General features: G+C 49.0%; 1 long non-coding RNA gene across 1 annotated transcript; it reads left to right on the top strand.

Annotated features, from left to right (window-relative positions):
• Window positions 1–3907: 3907 nt before the first annotated feature.
• LOC137852973 (uncharacterized) lies at window positions 3908–6309 on the top strand. The gene is made up of 4 exons (XR_011094113.1): window positions 3908–4178; window positions 4734–4794; window positions 5227–5414; window positions 5698–6309. It is a non-coding gene; the product is annotated as an uncharacterized lncRNA (long non-coding RNA).
• Window positions 6310–12934: the final 6625 nt, after the last annotated feature.

Genomic DNA, 12934 nt, shown 5'->3' with positions numbered 1-12934 from the left:
GCTTGTTCGGGTTTAGAGAACAAGTCTTGTGAGGAGCAGCTGAGGGAGCTGGGGTTGTTCACCCTGGAGAAAAGGAGGCTCAGGGGAGACCTTCCTGTGCTCTATAGTAAGCTTAAAGGAGGCTCTAGAGAGGTGGAGATGGTTCTCTGCTCCCAAGCCCCAAGTGACAAGACAAGAACAAAACACCTGAAGTTGTACCAGGGGAGGTTTCGGTTGGTTCTTATGAAAAATGTCTTCACCGAAAGAGTTGCTCTGGTGGGTTTACGTGGCAAGGTTTTGGTAGCAGGGGGCCATAGGGGTGGCTTCTGTGAGAAGAATCTAGAAGCTGCCCTGTGTTAGATAAGGGCTCCCCTGCTGGCCAGAGCCAAGCCAAGAAATGATGTCGTTTGTGCCTCTGTGAGAGCATATTTAAGAAAGGGGGAAAAAAATCACAACAACAAAAGGCTGCTTCACAGGGAGAAAGAGAGGAGTGAGCACCAGCCCTGCAGCTGCAGCCCCATCAGGTGAGTGCAGCAGGAGGGCAGGAGGTCCTGCAGGCAGGCAGCAGCAGTTCCCCTGCGGGCTGTGCAGGGAGAGGCCCCTGGTGGAGCAGGCTGTCCCCCTGCAGCCCATGGGTCCCCCATGGAGCAGATCTCCACGCTGCAGCCCCCCAGTGGGTGGAGGAGCCCCCGTGGAGCAGGTGGATGTGGCCTGGAGGAGGCTGCGGCCCATGGAGAGCCCCCGCAGGAGCAGGCCCCGGGCCGGAGCTGCAGCCCGTGGAGAGGAGCCCACGCAGGAGCAGGGGGTCTGGGGGGAGCTGCCCCCACCCGTGGGGGACCCGTGCTGGAGCAGTTTGCTCCTGGGGGATGCATGGATGGACCCCGTGGGACGGAGCCGTGTGGGAGCAGTGCTTGAGGAGCTGCTGCCTGTGGGCAGCCCGTGTGGGATCAGCTGGGGAAGGACGGCATCCCGTGGGAGGGACCCCATGGGGAGCAGGGGCAGGGAGGGACCCTGAGGGTCACTCTGCTGAGTTTGCTTTGCCCTGTTCTTATCTCAGCCCTGGCGCCCTTTGCATCGTATTTTCTCCCCCTTTCCCTTTGAGGAGGGGGAGTGAGAGAGCGGCCGTGGTGGAACTCGGCTGCCCACCTGGTTCAAACCACTGCAGTTGCAAAGTCCTGGAAAAGATTTCTGAAGAAACAAGCTGTTTAACAAAGAAATGCAGAGTTTCCTTTTTAAGGCTTCCTGGAGAATTGGGGTTCTTTCATATTGCCAAATCAGAGGAAGGGAATTGTTGATTTCACCTTTTTTCTTCCATGGAAACAAAAGGTGAACTGCTCTACAAGTACAGGCAACATATCAGAATCAAGTTATTTTTGTCTGTAGTCCTTTCTCAAGGAAAAGATTTATCACACACCTTCCACAGATGTACGGGAGCAGAGAATAATTTTGGAACTACTCTAATTCAAGTCAGTTTGGGCATAGTGGTACTTCTCTAGCTGTTTCTGAGACATACGCATTAGCAACAGAGAGTGTTGTGTTGTCATGGCAAGGCGCCTGCGGTGATGACTTCAGAAACAGGACTGAATTATATCACCACAGCACTTTGGGAACAGCTGCCTCTGTGCACGTTGAGCTGGGAGGGACAGAGAAGGGTGCTGGATGCGATGAAACCACGTGAGGATTTGTAGATCTCCCCTTGAGGTGCACAGAGAGGGCCCATGCCCTTCTGTAAGTGTTTTGATGCTTGGCTGAGGAAAAAAATGTGGTTTTGTTGTGAATGCTTCATTTTAGTATTCTGTAGTTTGTGTAAAGCCCTTACAGAAGCCTCAAGTTTGGTACTTTGCTCAATGATGGAGCTGCTCAGAGTGAGAACAGACCCAATGTATGGGTGAGGGCCTCTGCATGTTCTCTTCTTCCTGCAGATGATCAACAAATAAGGGTAGACAGAGAAGAGTGTGCTGTGGTCCTCCCATAGACCGCAAGTACTAAAGCATAAATAAGAGGCTTAAGAGTCCCCCTGTCACGTTAAAATTCAGGACAGCAATGGACTTCATCACATGGGCTGGCCTGTCGACTAGTGTCTCAGGCTGTGGTGTATGAAGATGCACTCCATCTGCTTTCAGGGTAGCAATGGCAGTGGGCAAGCTGCCTGACCTTAACATTTGTCATTTCATTTTTCACATGAGTTTTGCTGGTTCTCCACAATTCAGTCTTGGTCTAGGAAAAAAAAAATAAAAAAAAATGGGTCTCCCATGGAGCAGATCTCCATGCTGCAGCCCCCCCATGGGTGGAGGAGCCCCCGGTGGAGCAGGTGGATGTGGCCTGGAGGAGGCTGCGGCCCATGGAGAGCCCCCGCAGGAGCAGGCCCCGGGCCGGAGCTGCAGCCCCCCCGTGGAGAGGAGCCCCCGCAGGAGCAGGGGGTCTGGGGGGAGCTGCCCCCACCCGTGGGGGACCCGTGCTGGAGCAGTTTGCTCCTGGGGGATGCATGGATGGAGCCCGTGGGACAGAGCCGTGTGGGAGCAGTGCTTGAGGAGCTGCTGCCTGTGGGCAGCCCGTGTGGGATCAGCTGGGAAAGGACGGCATCCCGTGGGAGGGACCCCACGGGGAGCAGGGGCAGGGAGGGAGCGAGAAGGAGCGGCGGGGACAAAGCATCAGGGACTGACCGCAGCCCTCAGTCCCCTGTTTCCCTGCGCTGCTCAGGAGGAGGAGGTGGAAGAGGGCAGATGGGGAGAAGACGTTTTGGGTTTCTTTCCTTTGTTTCTCACGTGTCTAGTTTGTTGGTAGTAGGCAATCACTCTTACTGTCTCCCTATGCTGAGTCTGCTTTGCCCGTCACGATAATTGTTGAGTGATCTCCCCGTCCTTATGTCAGCCCTTGAGCCCTTTGCATCGTATTTTCTCCCCCTTTCCCTTGGAGGAGGGGGAGGGAGAGAGCGGCCGTGGTGGAACTCGGCTGCCCACCCGATTCAGACCACCGCAGTTGCAAAGGACTGGAAAAGTTTTCCGAAGAAACAAGATGTTTAACAAGGAAGTGCATAGTTTCCTTTTTGAGGCTTCCTGGATGTTTGGGGTTATTTCATATGCCCAGCTCGGAGGAAGAGAATTGTTGATTTCACCTTCTTTTTTCTTACATGGAAATAAAAGGTGAACTGCTCTAAAGTACGGGCAAAGTATCAGAATCAAGCTCTTTTGGTCTGTAGTCCTTTCTCAAGGAAAAGATTGATCACACACCTTCCACAGATGTAGGGGAGCAGGGAATAATTTTTGAACTACCCTAATTCAAGTCAGTTTGGGCATAGTGGTACTTGTCTAGCTGTTTCTGAGACATACGCGTTAGCAACAGAGAGTGTTGTGCCGTCACTGGGAGGCGCCTGCGGTGATGACTTCAGAAACAGAAGGGAATTATGTCACCACAGCACTTTGGGAACAGCTGCCTCTGCACACGTTTAGCCGGGAGGGACAGAGAAGGGTGCTGGATGTGTTGAAACCACGTGAGGATTTGTGGATCTCACCTCGAGGTGCACAGAGAGGGCCCATGCACTTCTGTAAGTGTTTTGATGCTTGGCTGGGGAAAACAGTGTGGTTTTGTTGTGAATGCTTCATTTTAGTATTCTGTAGTTTGTGTAAAGCCCTTAGAGAAGCCTCAAGGTTGGTACTTTGCTCAATGATGGAGCTGCTCAGAGTGAGAACAGACCCAATGTACGGGTGAGGGCCTCTGCACGTTCTCTTCTTCCTACAGACGATCAACAAATAAGGGTAGACAGAGAAGAGTGTGCTGTGGTCCTCCCATAGACCGCAAGTCCTAAAGCATAAACAAGAGGCTTAAGAGTCCCCCTGTCACGTTAAAATTCAGGACAGCAATGGACTTCATCACATGGGCTGGCCTGTCGACTAGTGTCTCAGGCTGTGGGGTATGAAGATGCACTCCATCTGCTTTCAGGGTAGCAATGGCAGTGGGCAAGCTGCCTGACCTTAACATTTGTCATTTCATTTTTCACCAGAGTTTTGCTGGTTTCCCACCATTCAGTCTTGGTCTAGGGAAAAAAAAAAAAAAAAAAGTGAATTCGGATCAAAATAAAAGGATTTCCTTTCCACTAGTTCCGTGTTCTTAACTTGACAGGTTTGATTATCGACTTAGAAGGCAAATATCTGGCCAGACTGCAAGACTTGTGCTCGCAGCGTGGGACAGCTCTCGTAAAGGTGATTCAGGGTAGCTTCTGGAAAACAAGACATCAGATCTCCCAAACAGCTTTCTTTGTGCTAATGTAGGAAGGGCGAGTAAGAGTAAAGGTCCAGATACCGTAAGAAGTGGAAGGTGTGAAGGAAACTTCCTTCTGGCTGATACAGCTCCATATCTAGTTGTCAAGTATGAAGAGAGCAGCGCTAAGTTTCTTGGGGAGAGGAAAACAAAGAGGCTGGGAGATTGTACAAAGAAAAAAATGGGATGAGCTATTTCAGGAAATCCTAGTAACTGGAAATAGAGATTGGAAGAGTGCTTTAAGCCAAGACAGAAACTTTTTAAAACTAAAGCCTAGGAGTTGGATGAACCAAGAAATGAATACATTTTGATTATGCAGTTGTGTCCAGCGTTATCTTGGGAGATATGCTTTCCACATAAATGTGTCTGGGGCTTGAAGTTTTCCTAACGCCCTTCTCTGTGTATTCCCTACTGTTTGGTAAGCGCTGAGGTCACACTGCAGACAGCAGCACGTCCTCTCCCCACTACGTGGCTGTCTGTTTTCACAACATGTCTAGCAACAGAATGGCTTGGACACAACTGCGCCTATGACCGAGTTCATTCAAGCTGGTGGACAAGGTAAAAGCTCTGGACAAGCGAAGGGGAGGGAGGGATGGATGGACATACAATATGATCACTTTAATCTCATTTCTCTAAGAATCCTTGCTGAGAAAACAAACCAAAACAGAACGGAACAGAACAAATGAAGCAAGCAGCCAGCTTGCTGGAGACATTGTCTGGGAAACAGTGAAAACACTTGCAGACAAAAAACATACCAAAGGACTAACTCTTTGAGCTTAATTCTAATCAAACAGCATAACCTCAAAGTCCTGTTTCTGTTCGTAACAGGCTGGTACAGTAACATGTCACATTTGATGACTTTGCAGCATAGATGTCAGGAATGCAGCTTGGGATCACCTCCTTCTACTGAGAGTTCAGTTTGAAGGGATGAGCAAGTAATTTTTCCTGGGTGGACGGAAATCTAAAGTCTGTTTTCTAACACTCTTCCAGACACTTCTCTGTCCATCGGCCTGTCCTGCCAACTCTGGTGCGAGTGTGAAGTTGTGGCAAGAGGGGTTTCCCGTTCCTATTTGACCTGGTGGACACCAGCTTTCCTAGGAAATTGCTGATGTTGCTGAGGAGGCAGCAGTATCAAAGCCCTAGATTCTGAAAGCAGCAAAGCAAGCTAGAGGAAAACTGTATGTCTGGGTAATTTTCTTTCTTTTTATTTTTTCATTCTTCACTTGTAAGAAAATCTAAGTCTTTAAACCATTTGTTTGAAAACACAGCTTTATGGAAATGCTTCTGGGTGTGCTCCTTCCCCTTGTTTGGAGCCTGCTTAACCTCGCTTCAGCTCTAGGACACCTATGCTCAAATTTATGCTTCCCATGATAAAGCGGCGTTCTTCCGGTATTCTCTTCTGTGATGGTTGCAGGTGAGGTTGAAAAGAGTTGTCAGTACGATTCTTCGTTTCCTTTGCAGTATCCAAAACTCCGTATTACAGCGGATCTTCTCCTCTGATCTGAAAAGCTTCACAGGCCAAAAGAGAATTGAGATGACGAAGGAAATAGAGAATGCTGACCAGTCTTTCCAATTACCACCCGTAAGTGTTGTGAAAGAATCCGGTGCATTTCTGTAGTGGTAGAAAGTTAATAAAGTCATGATCGTGCGCTTGAAGGCAAGCAATGCTATAAAAAGGAAGAATGCAAGGCCCTGCTTAAGGACAGTCTTCAGGCTGCTTCTCGATCAACAGCTCATTTGGTTGTTCCACAACCTCATCTCCGCTTGCTTAGAAGTTGTGAAGGTCGGAAGCACACTCCGTGTTTTTCATCCATCCCCTCTGTGTATCTTTTCCCTGACAGCAACTTCTGTCTTGGCTCTTCACATCCGGCCAGAGCAGTTTCTTCGCCTCCGCAACCTGCAGGCTGTCCTCTCGTGTGTACCTGTGGTGGACTGAGGGTAATGCTTGTAACGCACACAGATGCTGTATTCACTAGCACTTTTAGAAAAGAGAGCAAGAAGCTAACCTGCGCAGCAGTTTCTTAGGTTTCTGTATCTCTCTCTCTCTCTCTCTGCGCATATATTTCATTACTTATTTACTTTTTTAAAGATCCTTTAAATATAGTAGATCCTTTAAGAAAGCTTACTTGTCCTTCTCCTTTACTTGTTTTTAACGTTTACTTTTCTAACCAATCCTTAATGTTACAACATTGGATTTATTTAGTTCTCAGTTCTTAGAAGTTCTCAAAGCACATCAGTGATTTCTCTATTTCTCAATCTTTCCATCTGCATTGAGACCTCTTATCTGAATTTAGGTAGTAGGTGAAGAAGAACACTGAAACCAGCTGAAGCCGTATCAGCATAGATGCTTCTGTGCTAGGAAGTAATTCAGAGTGCTTCCATGGTGTACTTTAGACAGATTTCCTCTGGTCCTCTGGACTCAGCATCCCCAAGGGATATTTCAAAGCTCTCTGAAGGACCCGTCATTATCTCTGACACTGCAGTCTCCATTAGGAAGCGGTAAATATGCCTTGCCCTTGTGCAAAGGAACTACTCAGTTAGCTGTTTCTAACCCAAATCTCTTTGTTGTCTTGTGTTGACAGACACCACCCGGCTAGCCAAGCTAACCCATTGAAAATGGAAGGAGTGGGACATCTTCAAAAGCCTGCTGCTGCTTCTAAGCAGAACTGCGATGTAGGTGGGGACACAGCAAGAGGACACGTCCAGGCCACGGTGGAACTGCAAGGCACCTGTCTGAGCCACAGAACGAAGTCAGCGATTGCCAGTTGCAGACTGTTGCTCGCCTAGTGACACAGCAGCTGGAGCACTTCTGGTTGCTGCTGATGGGTTCCCGTGAATCAGCCAGGGATATGAGCTATGAGAACGACTGAAGCGATTTGAAGTTGCCCGAAAGAAAGAAGAGAGGAGAGAAGAAGACAAGAGGGGAGGGAAGGGGAGGGAATAAAAGGAAGGGAGGGGAGGGAAGGGGAGGGGAGGGGAAGGGAGGGAAGGGAAGGGGAGGGGAGGAAAGGGCAGGGGAGGGGAGGAAAGGGCAGGGGAGGGGAGGGTAGGATAGGGTAGTGTAGCATAGCATAGCGTAGGGTAGCGTAGCGTAGCGTAGTGTAGTGTGGTAGAGGGGAGGGGAGCGTAGGAGAGTATAGGGTAGTGTAGGGGAGCAGAGTTTAGAGGAGTTTAGGGTAGGATAGGGGAGGGGAGCGTAGGGGAGCATAGGGGAGGGGAGCATAGGGTAATGTAGGGTAGTGTAGCGAAGGGGAGTGTAGGGTAGTATAGGGGAGGGTAGTGTAGGGGTGTGTAGGGTAGTATAGGGGAGGGGAGTGTAGGGGAGTGTAGGGTAGTATAGGGGAGGGGAGTGTAGCAGAGTGTAGGGACAGGGAGCATAGGGGAGGGGAGGGCAGGAGAGGGTAAGATAGTGTAGGGGAGGTTAGGGGAGGGTAGGATAGGGTAGTGTAGCATAACGTAGCGTAGGGTAGCATAGCATAGCGTGGTAGAGGGGAGGGGAGCGTAGGAGAGTATAGGGTAGTGTAGGGGAGCGGAGTTTAGGGGAGTGTAGGGTAGGATAGGGGAGGGGAGTGTAGGGTAGTATAGGGGAGGGGAGTGTAGCAGAGTGTAGGGACAGGGAGCATAGGGGAGGGGAGGGAAGGGGAGGGGAGGGCAGGAGAGGGTAAGATAGTGTAGGGGAGGTTAGGGGAGGGTAGGATAGGGTAGTGTAGCATAGCGTAGCGTAGGGTAGCATAGCGTAGCGTGGTAGAGGGGAGGGGAGCGTAGGAGAGTATAGGGCAGTGTAGGGGAGCGGAGTTTAGGGGAGTTTAGGGTAGGATAGGGGAGGGGAGCGTAGGGGAGCATAGGGGAGGGGAGCATAGGGTAATAATGTAGGGTAGTGTAGCGAAGGGGAGCGTAGGGTAGTATAGGGGAGGGGAGTGTAGGGGTGTGTAGGGTAGTTTAGGGGAGGGGAGTGTAGCAGAGCGTAGGGACAGGGAGTGTAGGGGAGGGGAGGGGAGCGTAGGGGAGGGGAGGGGGGGGAAAAGAGGGGATGGGAGGGGTGGGGAATGCTACCATAAATAAAATTGCCAAATACATGACATTTTGGACTCGGAGCCAAATATTTGTGTTGCTGAAGGGATGCAAGACACAGACTCCTGATGGCTCTTGAACAGGAGGCGTTTATTGCCCTTTTTCACTCCTACATGTCCTCTCCCCGTAGCCCCACGTGCTGTCCACGCGCCCGAATCTATCATACAGTTGGTCAGAGACCCTCAGACACGCACCTGGAGCCAGCCAGCAATTGCCCACTGCCCAAAGGTCCTCTTTAGCACTGTAGCCATTTCTTGATCTCAGCCTGGCTCAAGGTTTTGTTCCTACCGCTTGTTTCCTCATTACCTCTAATTCAGGGACCTGCGAAACAGCGCGAAGCCACCTGAAAATTCCCTCCCCACGCGTTGCCATTCATTCCACAACCTGATTCATCGCTGCCATCCGCGCCTTGCACAGTGCCATGAAAGGTTTGGCGTGCACAGAGGTGGCTGAGGATTTTCAGAAAGAACTTTCCTTAAGAACTGCATCAAGACTTTTGCTGGAAGGCAAAAGATCGGGTGATTGATTAACGTAGGGAAGGCAGCTGAGCAAGGGAAGCATCTTCCAAACTTCCAAATATTTCCTGTATGCAGAACTACAACTCCTCTGCTCTCCGCTTAGGAGTTTCTGTCACCTGCTTAGGAAGCAGAAGCAGTAACATGGGATTTAGAGGATCCAGCTGAAGCGTCAGTGCCAGTTAGAGGAAACCATCAATTTATGGGGTTTGAAGAGAGTTTGACCAGTGTTCCAAGGAGCATGTACTAGTGCTGCATATCTATGTATATAAATATCTCTACAGCTGGCTTGTATCAGACATAGAGTGGCCATCAGGACTAGGGAAGCGGTTGTCCCTCTGTGCTCAGCTCTGGTGAGGCTGCACCTCGAGCACTGTGTTCAGCGAAGAGCTCGAGGTGCTGGAGCGTGTCCGGAGAAGGGCTCTGAAGCTTGTTAATTGTTTAGAGAACAAGTCTGGTGAGGAGCGGCTGAGGGAGCTGGGGTTGTTCAGTCTGGAGAAAAGGAGGCTCAGGGGAGACCTTCCTGTGCTCTACAGGAAGCTGAAAGGAGGCTCCAGAGAGGTGGGGATCGTTCTCTTCTCCCAAGCCCCAAGTAACAAGACAAGAACAAAACCCCTTAGGTTGTACCAGGGGAGGTTTCGGTTGGTTCTTACGAAAAATTTCTTCACCGAAAGAGTTGCTCTGGTGGGTTTACGTGGCAAGGTTTTGGTAGCAGGGGGCCATAGGGGTGGCTTCTGTGAGAAGAATCTAGAAGCTGCCCCACGTTAGATAACGGCTCCCCTGCTGGCCAGAGCCAAGCCAAGAAACGATGTCGCTTGTTCCTCTGTGAGAGCATATTGAAGAAAGGAGAACAAAAATAACTGAACAAAAAAAAAGCTGCTTCCCAGGGAGAAAGAGAGGAGAAGCAGCTCTGCAGCCCCCCAGGTGAGTGCAGCAGGAGGGCAGGAGGTGCTGCAGGCAGGCAGCAGCAGTTCCCCTGCGGGCTGTGCAGGGAGAGGCCCCCGATGGAGCAGGCTGTCCCCCTGCAGCCCATGGAGCAGATTTCCACGCTGCAGCCCCCCCGTGGGTGGAGAAGCCCCCGGTGGAGCAGGTGGATGTGGCCTGGAGGAGGCTGCGGCCCATGGAGAGCCCCCGCAGGAGCAGGCCCCGGGCCGGAGCTGCTGCCTGTAGGGGAGCTGTGCTGGAGCTGCCTCTTCCAGAAGGATGCGCGCTGTGGTGTGTACCTATTCTTGAACTGTTGTATGTGGGAAGCCCATACAGGAAGGACGGCATCCCATGGAGGGGATGCTGCACGAGTGGTTGAAAAGAGCTCCCCCCCCTGCAGCTTTTGAAGATGTCCAAGGAGGGAGACCCCAAAACCTCTGGGCAATCTCAGGTGTCAGTGCTCAAGTCAGCTGTGCAGTGAAGAACTGCTTCCTGATGTTTGGGCATAATCAAATCAAAGAGAGGGCAATGCTCTTGAAGGCAGCATCAGATCAAAACTTTTAAACCAGAAAAGAAATGTTGCATAGATGCATGAATTGTGTTAGGACAGAATCTGTAAGAGCATCAGAAAAATTCATACATTTTCTTTATTCATCTTATGCAGCAAGAATTCCTGTGTTTGCCTGTGTAAGCGATTATATTGTGCTAGTATTTCCCATTTGCTAAAAATGAGCAGCAGAGGGCTCCAATATGTCAGGCTTTTGTGGCAGCTTGGAAAAGTCAATACCACTCTAGGGCACAGTACAAAAGCATGCCATAAACACTCAAATAATGTCCACAGTCTGAGCTTTAGCCTAAGCCAGCTGGAATCCCTGGCACCTTTGTGGCAGGACTGACATAGGGATGGAGATTGCTTTCTATGGAAACTTTTACTTCAGTCTTTTTTTTTGGTTGATTTCTTCAGCTGATGCTTTCTTTTGCAGTGTGATGAGTGGTAAAAGGTTTCACCTGGAGGACATGTGGCTTCTTTAATGTCTGTGAAGATCTGGGGTTCTGTTCCTTTAATACAGTTTATATTTTTATAAAATACTAGCAAAATGAAAGAAAATGCTTAATTAAAAAATTAAATGCTTAATTTTTATCATCAGTCTAAACTGTAGTTTGCTACAAGCTTCAGGAACTTTTCAAGTAAGAGCCTATCATTTGAGCTGCACCAGCTGTACCTTATAAAGACCTACAAGTTTTGGCTATAGTGTTCCCCCAGCTGATAATATGCCCCATACAATTTACATCAGCTTGTCCATACAATGAGCCATTATCTCATTTATTACTATAACTACAATATATATATTATATATTGCATATTGTGTTATATATTATAATTATATAATTAAAATAATAAATGAAAATAAACCAATAATAAATAGTTATAATATATATTATATATTATGATTATAATTATATAATCATTATAATATATATAATATACATATAACCATTATATAATGATATAATGATCCCAAAGGCTACCTGCCTCCAAGATGTGATCACCCCTCGCTGAACATGCACTCTGAATTTCTCTGAATCTATACCTTTAAACAAAAACAAGACACTTTTGAACCAATCGTAACCAAGATATGCATGACTAGAATCACTCAAGCTCCACCTAAAAGATAGAAAATAATATAAATTGGCTTACGAGAGAAAGGATGAAAGGTAAGATGCCATTGTGAAAGATACCTTCTGACTTCTGGGATAAGTCAGTGCACTGAGCCTCTCCCCCACCTTGGGATGCCTTTGGGTAAGATTTGAACATCATATATATACATATATATATATGTAATATATAAATATATATAACAAATGCCTCTGCAGGAAACTTAGTAATCTCTGTAGAGTCACTTTATACCTTTTAATGCATTTATAGCCAGACTGCATTACTCATAATTTTGGTATTTGTATGTGCTTTGCAGACAGTATCACTGGCACTCTGAAGAACCTGTGTACCTGTTGCTTTAATAAATTGCACTTCTCATTAAATCTAGCCATGGTAGTTCTCACTGAACGCAACCAAACTGTTTAAGTGTGGCCATGGTAGTTCATGGAGCTCGACTAGATTGAGGGTTGCAGTGGTTTTACTCAGGTGGGCAGCAGAGTTCCACCACAGCTGCTCTCTCACTCCCCCTCCTAAAAGAGAAAGGGGGAGAAAATTCAACACAAAGGGCTCAAGGTTTGAGAAAAGGGCAGGGAGATTGCTCAACAATTACTGTAACAGGCAAAACAGACTCAGCATAGGGAGATAGCAAGATTTATTGCCTATTACTAACGAGCTAGAGAAGTGAGAAACAAAGGAAAGAAACCAAAAACGCCTTCTCCCCACCCACCCTCTTCCACCTCTTCCCATTGAGCCCAGGGGAACGGGGGAATGGGGTTGTGGTCAGTCTATGGCACTTTGTCTCTGCTACTCCTTCTTGGTCACTCTCTGCCCCTGCTCATGTGGGGTCCCTCCCGTGGGATGCCGTCCTTCCCGAACTGATCTGGCATGAGCTGTCCACAGGCAGCAGCTCTTCAAGCGCTGCTCCCACATGGCTCTGTCCCACGGGGTCCATCCCCCAGGAGCAAACTGCTCCAGCACGGGTCCCCCACGGGTGGGGGCAGCTCCCCCCAGACCCCCTGCTCCTGCGTGGGCTCCTCTCCACGGGCTGCAGCTCCGGCCCGGGGCCTGCTCCTGCGGGGGCTCTCCATGGGCCGCAGCCTCCTCCAGGCCACATCCACCTGCTCCACCGGGGGCTCCTCCACCCACTGGGGGGCTGCAGCGTGGAGATCTGCTCCATGGGGGACCCATGGACTGCAGGGGGACAGCCCTTACCTACCACGGGGCAGGTTCTAGATTCTTCTCACAGAAGCCACCCTTATGGCCCCCTGCTACTAAATCTTTGCCATGTAAACCCACTAGAAAGGTGTATTACACAGTTTGTGAATGCCTATTTGTGATTGTTCAGTACCCTGAACACAACCAGACTTATCGTGGCTAGTTGGGCATCACTCCCAGTTACTTCAGCCTTTACCGCAATACCACACCACGTATCTTTAAGCAGAGATGTAATTGTAAAAATTAAAAAAAAAAAAAAAAAAAGGCAATATAAAAATGCAGTCTGTTCCATTATAATCATTGTTTTATCAAGTCT

This window comes from Anas acuta, chromosome 3 (genome assembly GCF_963932015.1).
Source record: "Anas acuta chromosome 3, bAnaAcu1.1, whole genome shotgun sequence".
NCBI lineage: Eukaryota > Metazoa > Chordata > Aves > Anseriformes > Anatidae > Anas > Anas acuta.
This window is presented reverse-complemented; position numbering and strand designations above follow the sequence as displayed.